The sequence below is a fragment of the Paramisgurnus dabryanus genome, chromosome 4 (genome assembly GCF_030506205.2).
Source record: "Paramisgurnus dabryanus chromosome 4, PD_genome_1.1, whole genome shotgun sequence".
NCBI classification, from domain to species: Eukaryota; Metazoa; Chordata; class Actinopteri; order Cypriniformes; family Cobitidae; genus Paramisgurnus; species Paramisgurnus dabryanus.
In genome coordinates, this window is record NC_133340.1 from 45,634,465 (window position 1) to 45,649,373 (window position 14,909).

The following is a 14,909-nucleotide window of genomic DNA, read 5'->3' on the forward strand; positions in this document are numbered from 1 at the left end:
TAAAGCACAATACTTTGCTGTTTGAAGGGACTGTATGAGGTCTTAAGAACATCTGAAGCAAGTTTTTATTAAATCTGTGTCACATTTTACCTACCATATTTTACTCATGGATTAAAATAAATCATAATAGGTCCCTGACCACCTCCAATATTAGCCCTTTACACATACATTTAACAGAATGACTTTTCCAGTGAATACAAAATGTGATCTTTACACACACAACGCTAGGTCTTTTTACCAGTAAGATATCATTCACCCATCAGTACAAAAATACCTGTAAACTTTGTCTGAGAGCTTTAGAGAAAGCTTCCTTAAAGAGCACCAATTATGCTAATAAATTAGCACGTTAGCACGTTATTGTAATATCCCATAGTACATACATGTTATTAAAACTTGAACTAATGCATTGTGAGTCTTACAAATTGCTTACATACCTCACCGATTTCTGCCTGTCTGGAAAACGCTCGGATTTCGTTCCTGTCTCCGCCTCCCAAAATGTCTAGTGTATTCGGATTGGTCAGATGACTACTCAACTGTTATTGGTCAACTGGGTTCGGCGTGTGTTTGAAAGATTACGCCCCTGACTACGGGTGGGTTTTCCGGTTCTGACTGAGAGTCACAGGCAACGTAAACAAGCGCTATATTTCTCTATAAACGATGGTGTCTGTACTGCCTTACCACTTCGAGCTCGATCCAGAGAGTTCAGAAGGCCGTTACGATATAAACGATCTCCATCAATGAACGCGATTGGATTTAACTTTTTTAGGTGTCCTTAACTCTGCCAGAATGCTAAACGAAGACAAAAATGTGTTGCAAAGACATCCAAAAGGTAATTATAACGTACTACATTACTTTGCAAACTATATGGAAACACCAAATGTAGCACATAGAAAGTATTTGTTGAAATGATTATAAAACTATTTCATTTGTTAACATTATTTTACTATAGTAAACTTTATTATAAAAGACTGCTTACATACTATATCACTGTGCAAACTATATGGAAACACCAAATGTAGCACATAGAAAGTATTAATTGAAATGAATGTTCTACATTATTTCAATATGGTAAACTTTATTATGAAAGACTGCTTACTTATAAGTGCTATGTTTTTACTTATTAGGTTTTAAGGAGAATGCAACAGGTTCCAGGGCCTCTTACCTGCGTGATTCATCATCCAGGTTTTGCACAAATTGTCTAAGGGTGTTTTCACATAGACACTGTTTAGGTCGACCCAAATGACGTGTCGCTCCGAGTACGGTGCGTTTGGGTCAGTGTGAACACAACAGCCGCACTCGGGTGCGCACTAAACGACCGCTCCGAGACCGCTCTAAACAGGTGGTCTCGGAGCGGCTGTTGCCGAACTCTGGGGCGACCCACCTGTGGTGTGAACACTGCTGGACCTCGGGCCGAACCAAATACAGGAAGTTCTCCACATGTTTGAGCCACTGGGCTTTCGTTGTGACGTGAGCCGGGTGTTATATTGTGGGTTAACAACAAACAAGCCAATCCTGGTCCGTTGCATAGAGATTCGCTGTCTCCTTTACGTTTGAGCTGATGATTTTATAAATGCATAGCTGTCCTCCACACACAAATAGTGACATTACCGGCTTTTAGCAAACGGCTCCGTGAGAAAGGCTTTAATAGAACAGCTACGTAATTTCGCGTTAAAGCAAAGAAACTTCGCAAAGACATGCATCGTTTATCTCCACATCTTGATAGCTGCGCTCTCCCTGTCAAGCTGGTTGTCGTGGAAACGTGGGGGTGGTCATGAGACGGTAAGAGCTGTCAGAGACCAATGACAGCGCTGACCGTTGTCACATGGTGTACGGTGCGGCATTTCGAATAAAGTAAAAAATATATATATGTGAACACGGACCGCACTAACTGAAAAATGATACAATGTATTTTGGTGCCCAACATATGTGAAAACAACCTAAATCCCTACACACAGAACATTTATTGTACCGACTATAAGCCTTTGAGGTGCAGGACTAGAGTAAGTTTTATTACATTTTTAAACCAATAACACTTAAGTATCATTATAGTAACAAAGTACCCAAAAGAACAAAAGATGTAACTTTAAAGAAAATATAATAGTCAGTCAAGTTTTTTTTTTATTACAAATATATATTTAAATGTTAAACAATATACAAATAAACATACTTTAGTAACCATATTGTGCTCTTGTTTCAAAAATTGTTCAATTCATTTCTTACAGCTATCTATTCAGATAAATGGCATATCAAAGCTTTGTCAGCTGGTGCTATCTAAGACGACACTATAAGGTTATCATCCTGTCGTGTGTTGTTCTCCAGATGTGCTTGGAGCTTCCTGATCAGATCGGTCACAATTTTGGCTTTCGACGACCCCTGCACTGAAGATGGCATGCAATCACGTCCTCCTTTGAAGGTCTCTAAAACTGTGATGCCAGGTCCATTGGAATCGGGGTTTCCTTCAGCTTATCTTCAAATACCTCATCAAACACAAGCCTGATCACATCATCCACATAACTGTAGAAATATTGCAGTCAATAAATCTTTTGTTTTGATCATTTATTTCCCCGCTTCATACATTCATACAACACAAGTTTTTAATTATGAATGTATTTGAAATAAAACATTACTGCTTACGGTATGTCACTTGTGTGTTTTGGGAACATAGCCTTGTACTTTCCCTCTCCTGCTTTTGTTACGGCTTGGTGACATTGTAATGGATGGCTGCAAGGTTCAACCTGTAAAAATATAAACAAGCAATTAATTTATTGTAAAAGTAAATACTACTTTATTTAACACAGTTACTAAAATACTTAAATACCTGCACAGCATTCCAATAAATGAGAAAATCAAATTTTTTTTGCTGCAAATCTGAAATCTCAGGCTACGGACGGCAAAGGCATCCACTGATGATGATGATGGAAACATTGTGAAACGATGCTACTGCCTGGGTTCCTATTATTATGCAGAGAAAAAAAACTTTGTTATCATCAGTTATACATCTAAGACTGGTAGTGGTTTCACTAGCTAAATACATCATATGTGTTACACACCTTTGCTCCTCATATGCCAGTCTGACTCCTTGTACTGTGTGTAATGATGTTGCATGTTTGCATTAGTGATGGGAAGTTCGGATCATTTTTCTGATTCGGATCTTTGAATCTCGTTCATCAAAATGAACAAATCTTTTTTTGAGTCATTTCTTTCTTTTCGTTCATTTAAAATATGATTACCTATAATTTCACAAATTACCCCAAAATAACCACTTATGCAAACAAATATGACATTTCTAACAAGTTATGAGAAATAAAAATCCTTATTTCATTATTTCTTGACACAAGCTCTGAAACATACACAAGAGATAGAAATTATTAGCTTACTCCTAAGTCAGTCCTAGTGTACAAGTCATGGTAATGCAGCCAAAGCCAAAATATAAGAAACGGAACTCCGTATTTATCACATTTGTACGCCTCCTCTCGTGTCTAACTTACAGATGTTAGTTGTCAACTCGTCACTGTCTTACTGACTCTCTGTGTTCGGCCAGGCTGTGCCGTATGATATACAGCACAGGACCGGAAAGAGAAATTATTAGTTCATCATTCTCTTGAGTTCGGGACAAGTTCGAGTCTTTCATTCTTCCTGTCAGCCTCATAGAGGCTATGCTGTCAGTACCAGAAAGATAAATGATAAGTTCATTCAAGTCTTGAGATCGGGTTCGGCCGGGTCCGAGTCCTTATGTCACGTGACCGCTGGTATATCACATTAAATACAACATTAGATTCGTATTATTGATTGCATCTGAATGTATCCTATATTGTTTTATATTTAGTAAATTAAATACAAAATATGTGCAAAAACATTATTTGAAAAATAAAAGTTCCATCTTATTGAAGAACGAAAGACTCGGACCCGACCGAACCCGAAAGGTGAACTAATCATTTCTCTTTCCGGCACTGGTAGTGTAGCCTCTATGGGACTGACAGGAAGAACAAAAGACTCGAACCTGTCCCGAACTCGAGACTCAAGAGAACGATGAACTAATCATTTCTGTTTCAGATTCAGAGACAATATGTTGCGCAATGCGCATGGGCGGTCAACACAAAATGAACGAATCACTCTCTGAGACAACTCGGTAGTCCCAAGTCATATTAAAGATTCGTTCAGAATGAACGAATCGTTCATGAACGACACATCACTTGTTTGCATACAGTGTAGAAGGATGTGTCCAGCTGCGAATCTTGGATATAGACAAATAAAACAAACATGTTTTCATTTAAAAAGACATATTATAACAATAGAGTACAACGACTATAAATCGTTAGACTATTCATTAAAATGTAAATGTATTACATATTACATGGCCCAACATTAGCAACACACATTACGTGTTTACTTCGTTTCAAAATCTAAGAAAGCTTCAAGTAAATACAACAGTAAAATACATATAACTTTAAACAAATCATCTGTACTTAGAGTTTCTTGAGTTTGATCATGAGAACAAATTTTACCGGTAACAGTTTAGCTGGTATTTGTATTTAATAATGGTAGGAAAAGATGGCGGCTGCGGAGGTGCTGCGTGCTGCTGGAGCTGTATGTTCTCGTACAAAACCAGAAGTCTATGAAAGTCTATGAAACCTCTAATGGGAAAGTGATTGTGGAAGATGAGTTTTTAAACTTTATCTCTATTAAAATCAAGACACTATCACAGGATGAAATTGTTTTGTTAGCCTCAAATAACTTCTCCTCTGATTGGATTGAGCATTCCAAGAGGCTTTTGTTTGAACTGTGCCCAACAACGCAACGTAATATTAAGCACAAAGGCGCTCAGAAAGACGTTAATAACATCAAGGACTGCTTGAAATTGCTTAATGAGCGCGGCGAAGACATTCCCAGGTTTGTCTCACACTTCCTGGATGAACTTCCACCTGTTGGGTTTGGCAACATGGATGCATCGGCATTACTCAGCAGGATGGAACTATTGAGTCGGGAAGTCTCTACGTTAAGGAGAGTTCTGGAAACGCAGGCAAGCGTGAATGAAAATCTTGGTGCGGCTACTGCGGCTCTAGACCGCCGGATTACGGACATTGAGGAAATCCGCGGATCCTCTGGCCGGGCTGGTGTTGCGTCAGGATCTCCGGAGAGAGAAGCGCAGGGGTCGGCAGGTCCTGTCCGCCAGTCACTGGGAGAGGCAACGAGTACCCAACCTCCGTCCCCGGCATGGAATATTGTCGTGAAGGAAGGGTGGCGTAAGCCTCAGAAGCCCCTAAAAGTGGCCATGCAAACGCAATCGAAACCTGGCGGCATGCAGACTCGTCTAAATCGAGAGCGCAAAATGGGAATAGTTGGTACCGGCACAGTGAGTAACATTTCAGTAATTAAAACTAAGTTGGTGAGTGTCTTTGCAACTAGATTTTCCCCGGATCTTGATGCGGTCACTCTGCGTGATTATTTGACTGAAAAACTGGGCAATTCTGTGACGTGTCGGAAGATTGATTCTACCCGCAACAGATTCAGTTCGTTTCATGTTACTGCTGAATGTAACGAAGTTGATGAAATGTACGAGCCACAACTTTGGCCGGCGGGGATCTATGTACGTCGCTACTTTGAGGCTCGCAAATCAAAAGCTAACAGTGACAGTGCGGCTCATAGACCAGGAGGTGAGGCTGGCGCACAGCACCAGCGCTCTGTGTCCCTTCCGATACCTGTAGCTTCACAGGGGAGCAGTAGCTAGGCTGCGGCCCGGCATTAATACACATGATAGATGAATATCAATATCGTGTCATATAACGTACGAGGTCTGCGCGTTGGACATAGTGAAGCAGATAAATCGCGTCGTCTAGTAGTGGATAAACTTTTGGAGACTTGTGATGTACTATGTGTTCAAGAAACATTTTTACCACAGCAGGATTTAGAGGGTTTAAATTCCCTGCATAAAGACTTCTATGGGGTGGGTGAATCTACCACTGACCTGAGTACGAGGATTGTTCATGGTAGAATACCTGGTGGTGTTGCCTTATTATGGCATAAAAAATATGATCATTTGGTTAAGGTGGTTAGATTGGAGGTTGATTGGGCCATAGGAATTCAGTTTAATTGTGGTGATAAAAACTTCATTATCTTGAATATCTACACACCATATGAATGTTCTCAAAATGAAGAGGAATATCTTAATAGGTTGAGTTGTGTTATGTCTTTTATTCAAGATAATGCTTCCACATGCTTCTTTATTGTGGGTGATATGAATGCGGATGTGTCTGATGGCAGTGCTTCATTTGCCAAACATTTAATGCAGTTTTGTTCAGATAATGGTTTAATTCTTTCTAGCAAAGTGCTCTTGCCTTACAGTAGTTACACCTACATCAGTGAGGCATGGCACACAACTTCATGGCTAGATCATTGCATTTGCACTGCTGATGCACATGACTCTATAGAGGCCATGAAAATTAATTATGAATTTGCCACTACTGATCATGTGCCTTTTTCTTTATCTGTAAGTCTAGGCAATATACCTGCTTTTGTGTCTGTAGATAACATGTGTGTGTGGAAAATAGATTGGTCCAGTATAAATGAGGAGGATTTTAAAGAATATTATATCCAGTCTGATATTCTGTTGAATAATATTGAAGTACCTAGAGATTCTATGGTATGTTATGATATTAATTGTAAGAACCCTCAACATGGTATTGAACTGTGCACCCTGTATGAGAATATTGTGAAGTCCCTCCTTGTTTAGAGCAGGCCCCTGTATAAGACACACAGATTGTATAAAGTCAAGCCTGGTTGGAATGGCCATGTGGAAGAGATGCATGCTGAGGCAAGAAGGGCATTTAAAGCATGGGATGAGTCAGGCAGACATAAACAGGGTCCTTTATTCGAATACAAGAAACAGGCGAATGCAAAGTTTAAATACGCATTGCGTTATATTAAGAGAAAGGAAAATACAATGAGGTCGGACTCCCTGGCAAGGAAGTTGCAATATAATAGTCCTACTGTTTTCTGGAAAGAAATCAAAAGAATGAATAATTGTAAAACATCGTTTCCAACGAATATTGATGGTGTAAATGGCCCTGAAGAAATTGTTCAGTTGTGGCAGAAACATTACCATGAGCTGTTTAACTGTGTTAAAAGTAAGTCTTTTACAATGGGTGACATTGATGGTGGTGAAGATGCAACTGTTTTACCTCAAGAAATATATGATGCTATTCTGAAGTTAAATGATAATAAGACATGCGGTATGGATGAGATATCTGCGGAGCATTTAAAATTTGCAAGTAGAAAACTCTGTCCCTTAATTGCTATTTGTTTTACTGGGTTGTTAGTCCATGGGATTTTACCTGATTCTATGTTATCGGTTATATTAGTGCCTATCATTAAAGACAAAGCTGGCAAGATTAATAGCCTGGATAATTACAGGCCTATAGCCCTAGCCAGTACTTTGTCTAAGGTCTTAGAGAGTATTATACTGAATAGGCTAGAGCATCATGTTTTGACATCTGACAATCAGTTTGGTTTTAAACCTAAACATGGAACAGATATGTGTATTTTTGCCCTAAAGGAGGTTCTAGATTTTTACAACAGGCATAATTCCACAATCTTTATGTGTTTCATTGATGCCTCTAAAGCCTTTGATCGGGTAAACCATGAGAAGTTATTTTACAAATTGTACAACAGAGGGGCTCTCAAATATTTAGTGAGAATCTTGGCCTTTTGGTATGCCCATCAGTCAATGTATGTGAAATGGGGTAACTCTATGTCTGCCTCATTCAATGTAAAGTGCGATTTATAGTCGTGCGTAGGTCCTACGGCGTAGCCGCGACGGCGTAGGTTCCGCGTCGGTTTTCATTTATACTTGTGCGTCGCCGTCCGCGTCGACGTGCAAACACACGCGAAACCGCTGGTTGGCAGTAATCACGCGTGTAACCACAGTAGCAGCAGAAGTCGTCACAGAAGAAGAAGCTAAGCAAGTTAACCCCAAAACGAAGAAGAAATAGCAACTTGTTGTGTATAATTTGAGAAGACCAGCAATGATGGAAGTAAATAAACAGCGACTTATGTTGCAGTTTGAGTTAAATCACTCCTCAACTTGGCTTATCTTTGTTTTCACCGTCTCAAACGGAAATACCTATGACGCAGTTTTTTTACCTGACGGGAGGGGTTCTGGTGGACCAATCACAGCGCTTGCAGTCCGCGTAGAGCCGACGCGCTGTTAGAAATTTTGTGAGGTGCGCGTCAGGCTACGCAGAGCTACGCACAGGCTACGGATAGCCTACGCCGTAGCTACGGCGTAGGACCTACGCACGACTATAAATCGCCCTTAAGTAATGGAGTTAGGCAGGGGAGTATCTTATCTCCCTTTCTTTTTAATATTTATATGGATGATTTATCAAAATTGTTAAACAACTGTGGAACAGGCTGTATGGTAGGGGGCATCATTATCAACCATCTCATGTACGCAGATGACTTGGTCATTCTGTGTCCATATAGTGCTGGCCTTCAACAGCTACTAAGGGTATGTTCTCAATATGGTTCAGACTTTGATATTACTTTTAACTCTAAGAAGAGTAATATAATGATTATTAGAAGCAGGGAGGACAATAATCTCTCATTTCCTGCTTTTTATTTGTCTGGTATTTTACTTAAAGTGTGTGAGGAAGTTAAATACTTGGGACATTATATAACTGATGACCTGTCTGATGATAGGGACATTCATAGGCAGTATTGTATGTTGTATGCCCAATCTAATATGCTGAATCGCAAGTTCAGTATGTGTTCACTATCTGTGAAGACCACACTTTTTAAAGCTTTTTGTACTCTTGTAGAGGTGATGCAATACTTGATATGATTATCACTAATATGAAATCAGTGTACAAGAAACCGGAAATCCTCCCCCCTGTCAGCTCATCAGATCATAATTGTGTCTTGTGGAGTCCTAAGGTACATGTAAGACCACCTCAGTGCATTAAGCAGGTAATACGACCTATGCATGGGTCTAGCTTGAATGAGTTTGGTAGATGGATTACTACTCAATCATGGCAGCAGGTAAATGAAGCTACAGGTACCAATGAAAAGGCTAATGCTTTTTATAGTACCATCATGCCTGAAATTGACCGTCATTTTCCTACGAAGACAGTAAAAATGTATCCCTCGGATAAACCATGGATTACTCCAAAAATTAAGCATTTAATCTGCCTGAGACAAAAAGCTTTCAAGACTGGGAAATCAAGCGCTTTATCTAAATTCTACAGGAACAAAGTCCAAAAGGAAATAAATGCTGCAAAAAAACACTACTATAAATCAAGGGTAGAAGGTACAATCAAAGGGAGTCCGAGGGCTTGGCACAGGGAAATCAAATCAATGTGCGGATCTGTGAAAAAGGTGGATCGAATTCAAGTCCCGGGAATTAACCCCCAAGATTTTGTAACAACTGCTAATGTGATTAACACAAAGTTGGTCAAGGTGTCTCAATCTCTCCCGCCTCTTAAGTATGCAGACCTACCTTCTTATCTTCCATCTCCACCCTTGCCTACCATTCCAGAATGGGAAGTGTACAGAAAATTATCTTCCCTTAATTGTCACAAATCCCCTGGCCCTGACATGATTCCCCCAAGATTATTAAAGGAGTTTGCATGCGAAATCAGCAACCCTATTTGTGACATTATTAACAGCTCCCTTGTAGAAGGTGTGGTTCCCACACAATGGAAAGAGGCCATTGTTGTTCCCATACCAAAATCTTCTCCTCCGAATATTGAGGAACTAAGACCAATCTCATTAACATCTCAACTGTCAAAAATTTGTGAAAAATTTATTGAGCAATGGATCGTGAATGACATCACACCAAACTTAGATCCTATGCAGTTTGGTAGTCGACATAACCATTCCACAACACATAATTTAGTTAGCCTGATGGACTTTGTGTATAAAGCTTGTGATGAACCAGGTTCAGTGTGCACATTAGTTACAACAGATTTTGCCAAAGCTTTTGATGCTGTCGACCATACAGTAGCAATAAAGTGCCTCCTGGATCTTGGAGCGAGACCTAGTCTAATTCCATGGATCAGTAATTTTATGTCTTATCGCCGTCAAAGAGTGCGTTACCATGGATATTTATCTGATTGGGAGTATCCTTCATGTGGAGTTGCCCAGGGAACCATATTGGGACCCATAATCTTCTTAGCACTGATTAACAATGCTCTTCAAGATCAAATTAACCACTGGAAATATGTGGATGACATGACTATGGCCCAAAGGTGGACAGTTCATCAGCCTTGTACTCTCCAGCATACATTAAATGACCTTGGCATCTGGGTTGAGGACCATAAGATGAAACTCAACTCAAAAAAATGTAATGTCTTACATGTCTCCCGTATGAAACATTTGCCAACTTGGCCACCACTTTCTATAGATCAGAATATTCTAAACATCTGTGACTCTGTTAAGATCTTAGGAGTAACCATTCAGAATGACTTAAAATGGGACGGTCAAGTGGACCACATGTTGTCCTCAGCTAATAGAAAGCTTTTTGCTTTTCGCCGGCTAAAGAAATTTGGAGTTCATGATGAAGAACTGGTTACCATCTATACTGGGTACGTACGTCCAGTGTTAGAGTATGCAGTCCCAGTTTGGCATAATTCCTTGACCACTTATCAAATTAAAAGGTTGGAAAGAGTGCAGAAACGAGTTTGTAAAATCATACTGGGACGAAGGTACAAAGGATATTCTGATGCCCTCTCCTTTCTTGGACTGTGTACACTAGCAGAGAGACGAGACCAATTGTGCCTTGATTTTGCTAGGAAGCTATATAAGTCTAGCTTTAGAGATTGGCTACCACCACTCAGGGAGCAGCTGACTGGACGCCAGATGAGGAACTCTTCTAAACTGACAACCCCCAGATGCCGAACGGAACAATTCAGGAGATCACCTATTCCATATATGTGTAGACTTTTAAATGATTATGGATTTTAAATCGACTTTGTATACCTTTATTAAGTATTTTATTCTTCTTTTTCTTTTAATCTTGTATTTTAACTTGAGTAAATATGCTTTGACATTCATTGTAACAGCAAAATAATTCAGTGTCCCCTTATGACAAACGTCTTTGGGTACCTGTAACGATGCTGATAAAGTCAATAAACAATAAACAAACAAGGTACTCCGATGTACACAGCCCATTTGTGGCGGTGTTATAAAAAAAGCAGTATGCGGAAACTCAATGTGGCATACAATGATGGTTTGAGGCTGCTCCTTAAAATGCCACGATGGGGCAGTGCGAGTCATATGTGCGTAAGTGCAAATGTTTTTACATGTTCTGCTGTACTTAGGAATCTCATGTACAGGTGTATGTGTAGATTAGCAGAGTCAGATAACAGCATCATTGCAACACTAGTGAACCCTGCATTGAGTACAGTTAGGTTCACTTCGAGATAGTGGAAACATTGGCGGTTTAGTTTATATTTGAATAGTTGAACATCTTTTTCCATGTTTGTTTGTTTGTTGTTGTTGTTGTTGTTGTTTTTGTGTATTTTGGAATTTTGACTGCTGTAGTCACTATTCTTTATTGTATGTGCTGTATTTTGTATTTTGGTGTGTTTATATAGTGCTATGGACCATTTATTTTAATGTCGTCCTGAATAAAGAATATGATGATGATGATGATATTTAGCTTAGCAACTTAGCAAGTTTGTAAACATGTCTAAACCAACATCGATAAAAAAACGATAGTCTGCATAATTCAACATACACGTGTGTAAATATGGTACGTTGTTTATGAAAGACAGTATTACAACACAAAACAATTAGCTTGCAAGCTTAGCTCTACACGCACATTATGTTAATCTCCGGTTACCGGTTACGTAATGTACAGTAAAAGGCAAATATTAAACATGAATACTTACAGCCTGTGATCCAGAAGTGCACAGTAATCCAACTTTTAGGAGGAGACGTCGCGCAAATCCAGCTTCGGTTCATGAGAAGCAGTTATTGTGAAAACTCCTTGAACAACTTCTGACTGGATTTTTCCGGAACCGTATTAAACATGATGTCCTCTGTGGAAGTCCATAAAGTGCTATTTTGCCCTTGCATCTAAAGAGACAGCGTCTACTCGAGAGATTTAATCGCTTAAACGATGAAACAAGAGTTTGCAAACAGAGTCAAAGCAGGGACTCCCAACCTCCGCCATTTTAGCTCTCTTCTGACTCTGCGCTCCCCACCCCCGTCTTTGAGGGCGTACCCAAGCAAAGCAGAGAGGGCTGAACTATGATAATGTTGGTCTTATCTACGTCACTAATCCCAGGAAGTAAACTGTTGCCTACAATCCGAGTGTCTATTGTAGTCCTCGAAAGTTAGAGACTTGCGTCATCGTTTTCTTTGAGGTATGTACTTTTTGAATATCGTTAGCATGTAGCTACTAATACACACTTACACACAAAAGGATGTTTAAAAACGTGTATCTCATAATAGGTGCTCTTTAAATAGACAATTTATGGTTTCTAAAAGAATGTTTAAGAGATAAAAGATAATCTAATGTGAAATAATAATCTAATGTGAATACGATGAGTCTAAAGAAATGTTAATGTTACTTTTTGGGGTAATTGAGTATGTTCATATGCCTACTTTGGGAAGTTATTTTAATGAAGAGTTCTAAATATATATGAGGACATTCTAGTCAAGCTCAAGTTACGTAAAAATATACTTTCTGCTCAGTTGCCATTGTTCTCTTTAGCCAGTAAACTATATATTTAAAACAGTAAGTCTTAAATAAATGCAATGTCTTAAAATTAAACACTTGTTAAAGCACAAGTTCGGTATTTTACACGTAAAGCCCTGTTTTCAGATTGTTTATGGTGAAATAGAACGGTTTTGACTGAAATTTCGACATATGCGGCTGCCCTGAGAATTTTCGGATGTTTGTGTTTCACCTCACACCTCTACAATGGGTTTAATGGTGCACTGGAACAATCCTTTCTAAAATGCATTAAACTTTCATTTACAAAGACGTGAAACTCACCGAGTGGTCAGGGGTGTTCACTGATATGCTCACACAAAAATCGCTGCAAAAGATGCTTTCCAACAGCTGTTTTAGCATTCGTTGTTAACTTGTGGACCTATTTTTCCAAACGCCTCACACCCGTACATTCTTCTGCTTAAAGCTTGAATAATAGACACTCCAGCCCAGGTGGTGGCGCTAAGCCGCCATTGCCAATTGCAAGAATAGAAACAAAGTTCCCGGCGCGGAGTAATACCGTACCTCACAGCACAACTAATACAAGTCAATGGAGTTGGCAAAAACTACGATAAAACCTGTTGGAATGCGTATTTTGCAGCGATTTTTGTGTGAGCATACCAGTGAACACCCCGACCACTCGGTGAGTTTCACGTCTTTGTAAACGAAAGTTTAATGCATTTTAGGAAGGATTGTTCCAGTGCACCATTAAACCCATTGTAAAGGTGGGAGGTGGGAGGTGAAACACAAACCCCCCAAAATTCTCGGGGCAGCCGCATATGTCGAAATTTCAGTCAAAACCGTTCTATTTCATCATAAACATTCTGAAAACAGGGCTTTAAGTGTAAAATACCGAACTTGTCCTTTAATTGAGCTTATTGTCTCTCTTTTTCAGACTACTATTAGGCTGAATCAAAACCTGCCAGACTAAAGTTGAGTTTGCGTGAGAAAGATGTTGAAAACTCTGAATCATCTTGACATTCTTCAATGAGTAATTGTTCCATTTTTACGCAAATAGTGTACACTATGAATGCTGTGAATAAACATATATTTTAAATATATTTATAACAATTTTTTGACTGTTTTAATCAGCTTTTATTTAATTGGAAACATTTATTTCCAAAAAATAATTTTGGATATGTTATCAGCTGAAGTTATCTATTCCCAAAATAGCACTCTTTAAGTTAACTAATAATAAACAAACTTGAAGTATACTAGTCACTGGTCTAGCTGCAGGTATGCTAAAGTATACAAAACGTAATATACTTACCATATTTATTTTTACCAGGGTAGTTTTAAGAATTTTGGATTAGCCAAAAAATATAGATCTATAAAATGTATGCAAACAATCTATTCAAGGTATACTGAGTGTATGTTTGCAAGACACTCATAATACATTTGTATTGTACGTTTTACACATTTAAATGTAATTCAGAAGCTAATTCATGTAATTAAACTGTGAACTAGTGAGTTGATTCAAACTTTGTTACAGATGGATAAGGTATGTAGATACACATGAAGTACACTTAAGTACACTCTAGATACACTTTATTTTATGTAGCTTATCCCTGTGTAATATTATGTAATTAAAAATGTAATTAAGAAGCTAATTCATGTAATTAAACTGTGAACTAGTGAGTTGATTCAAACTATGTTACAGATGGTATGTAGATACACATGAAGTACACTTAAGTGCACTCTATATACACTTTATTTTACGTAGCTTATCTCCGTGTAATAGTATGTAATTTAAATGTAATTAAGAAGCTAATTCGTGTAAATAAACTGTGAACTAGTGAGTCGATTCAAACTTTGTTACAGATGGATAAAGTATGTAGATACAGATACACATGAAGTACACTTAAGTACACTCTAGATACACTTTATTTTACGTAGCTTATCCCCGTGTAATATTATGTAATTTAAATGTAATTAAGAACCTAATTCATGTAATTAAACTGTGAACTAGTGAGTCGATTCAAACTTTGTTACAGATGGATAAGGTATGTAGATACACATGAAGTACACTTAAGTACACTCTAGATACACTTTATTTTACATAGCTTATCCCCGTGTAATAGTATGTAATTTAAATGTAATTAAGAACCTAATTCGTGTAATTAAACTGTGAACTAGTGTGTCGATTCTAACTTTGTTACAGATGGAAAAGGTATGTAGATACACATGAAGTACA

At 38.6% G+C, this 14,909-nt stretch overlaps 1 long non-coding RNA gene across 1 annotated transcript; it reads right to left on the reverse strand.

The window, feature by feature from the left end:
• Positions 1-1,068: 1,068 nt before the first annotated feature.
• LOC135736094 (uncharacterized) lies at positions 1,069-3,110 on the reverse strand. The gene is made up of 5 exons (XR_010527779.2): positions 3,051-3,110; positions 2,819-2,952; positions 2,635-2,735; positions 1,938-2,514; positions 1,069-1,198 (listed from the first exon to the last, which is right to left on the reverse strand). It is a non-coding gene; the product is annotated as an uncharacterized lncRNA (long non-coding RNA).
• Positions 3,111-14,909: the final 11,799 nt, after the last annotated feature.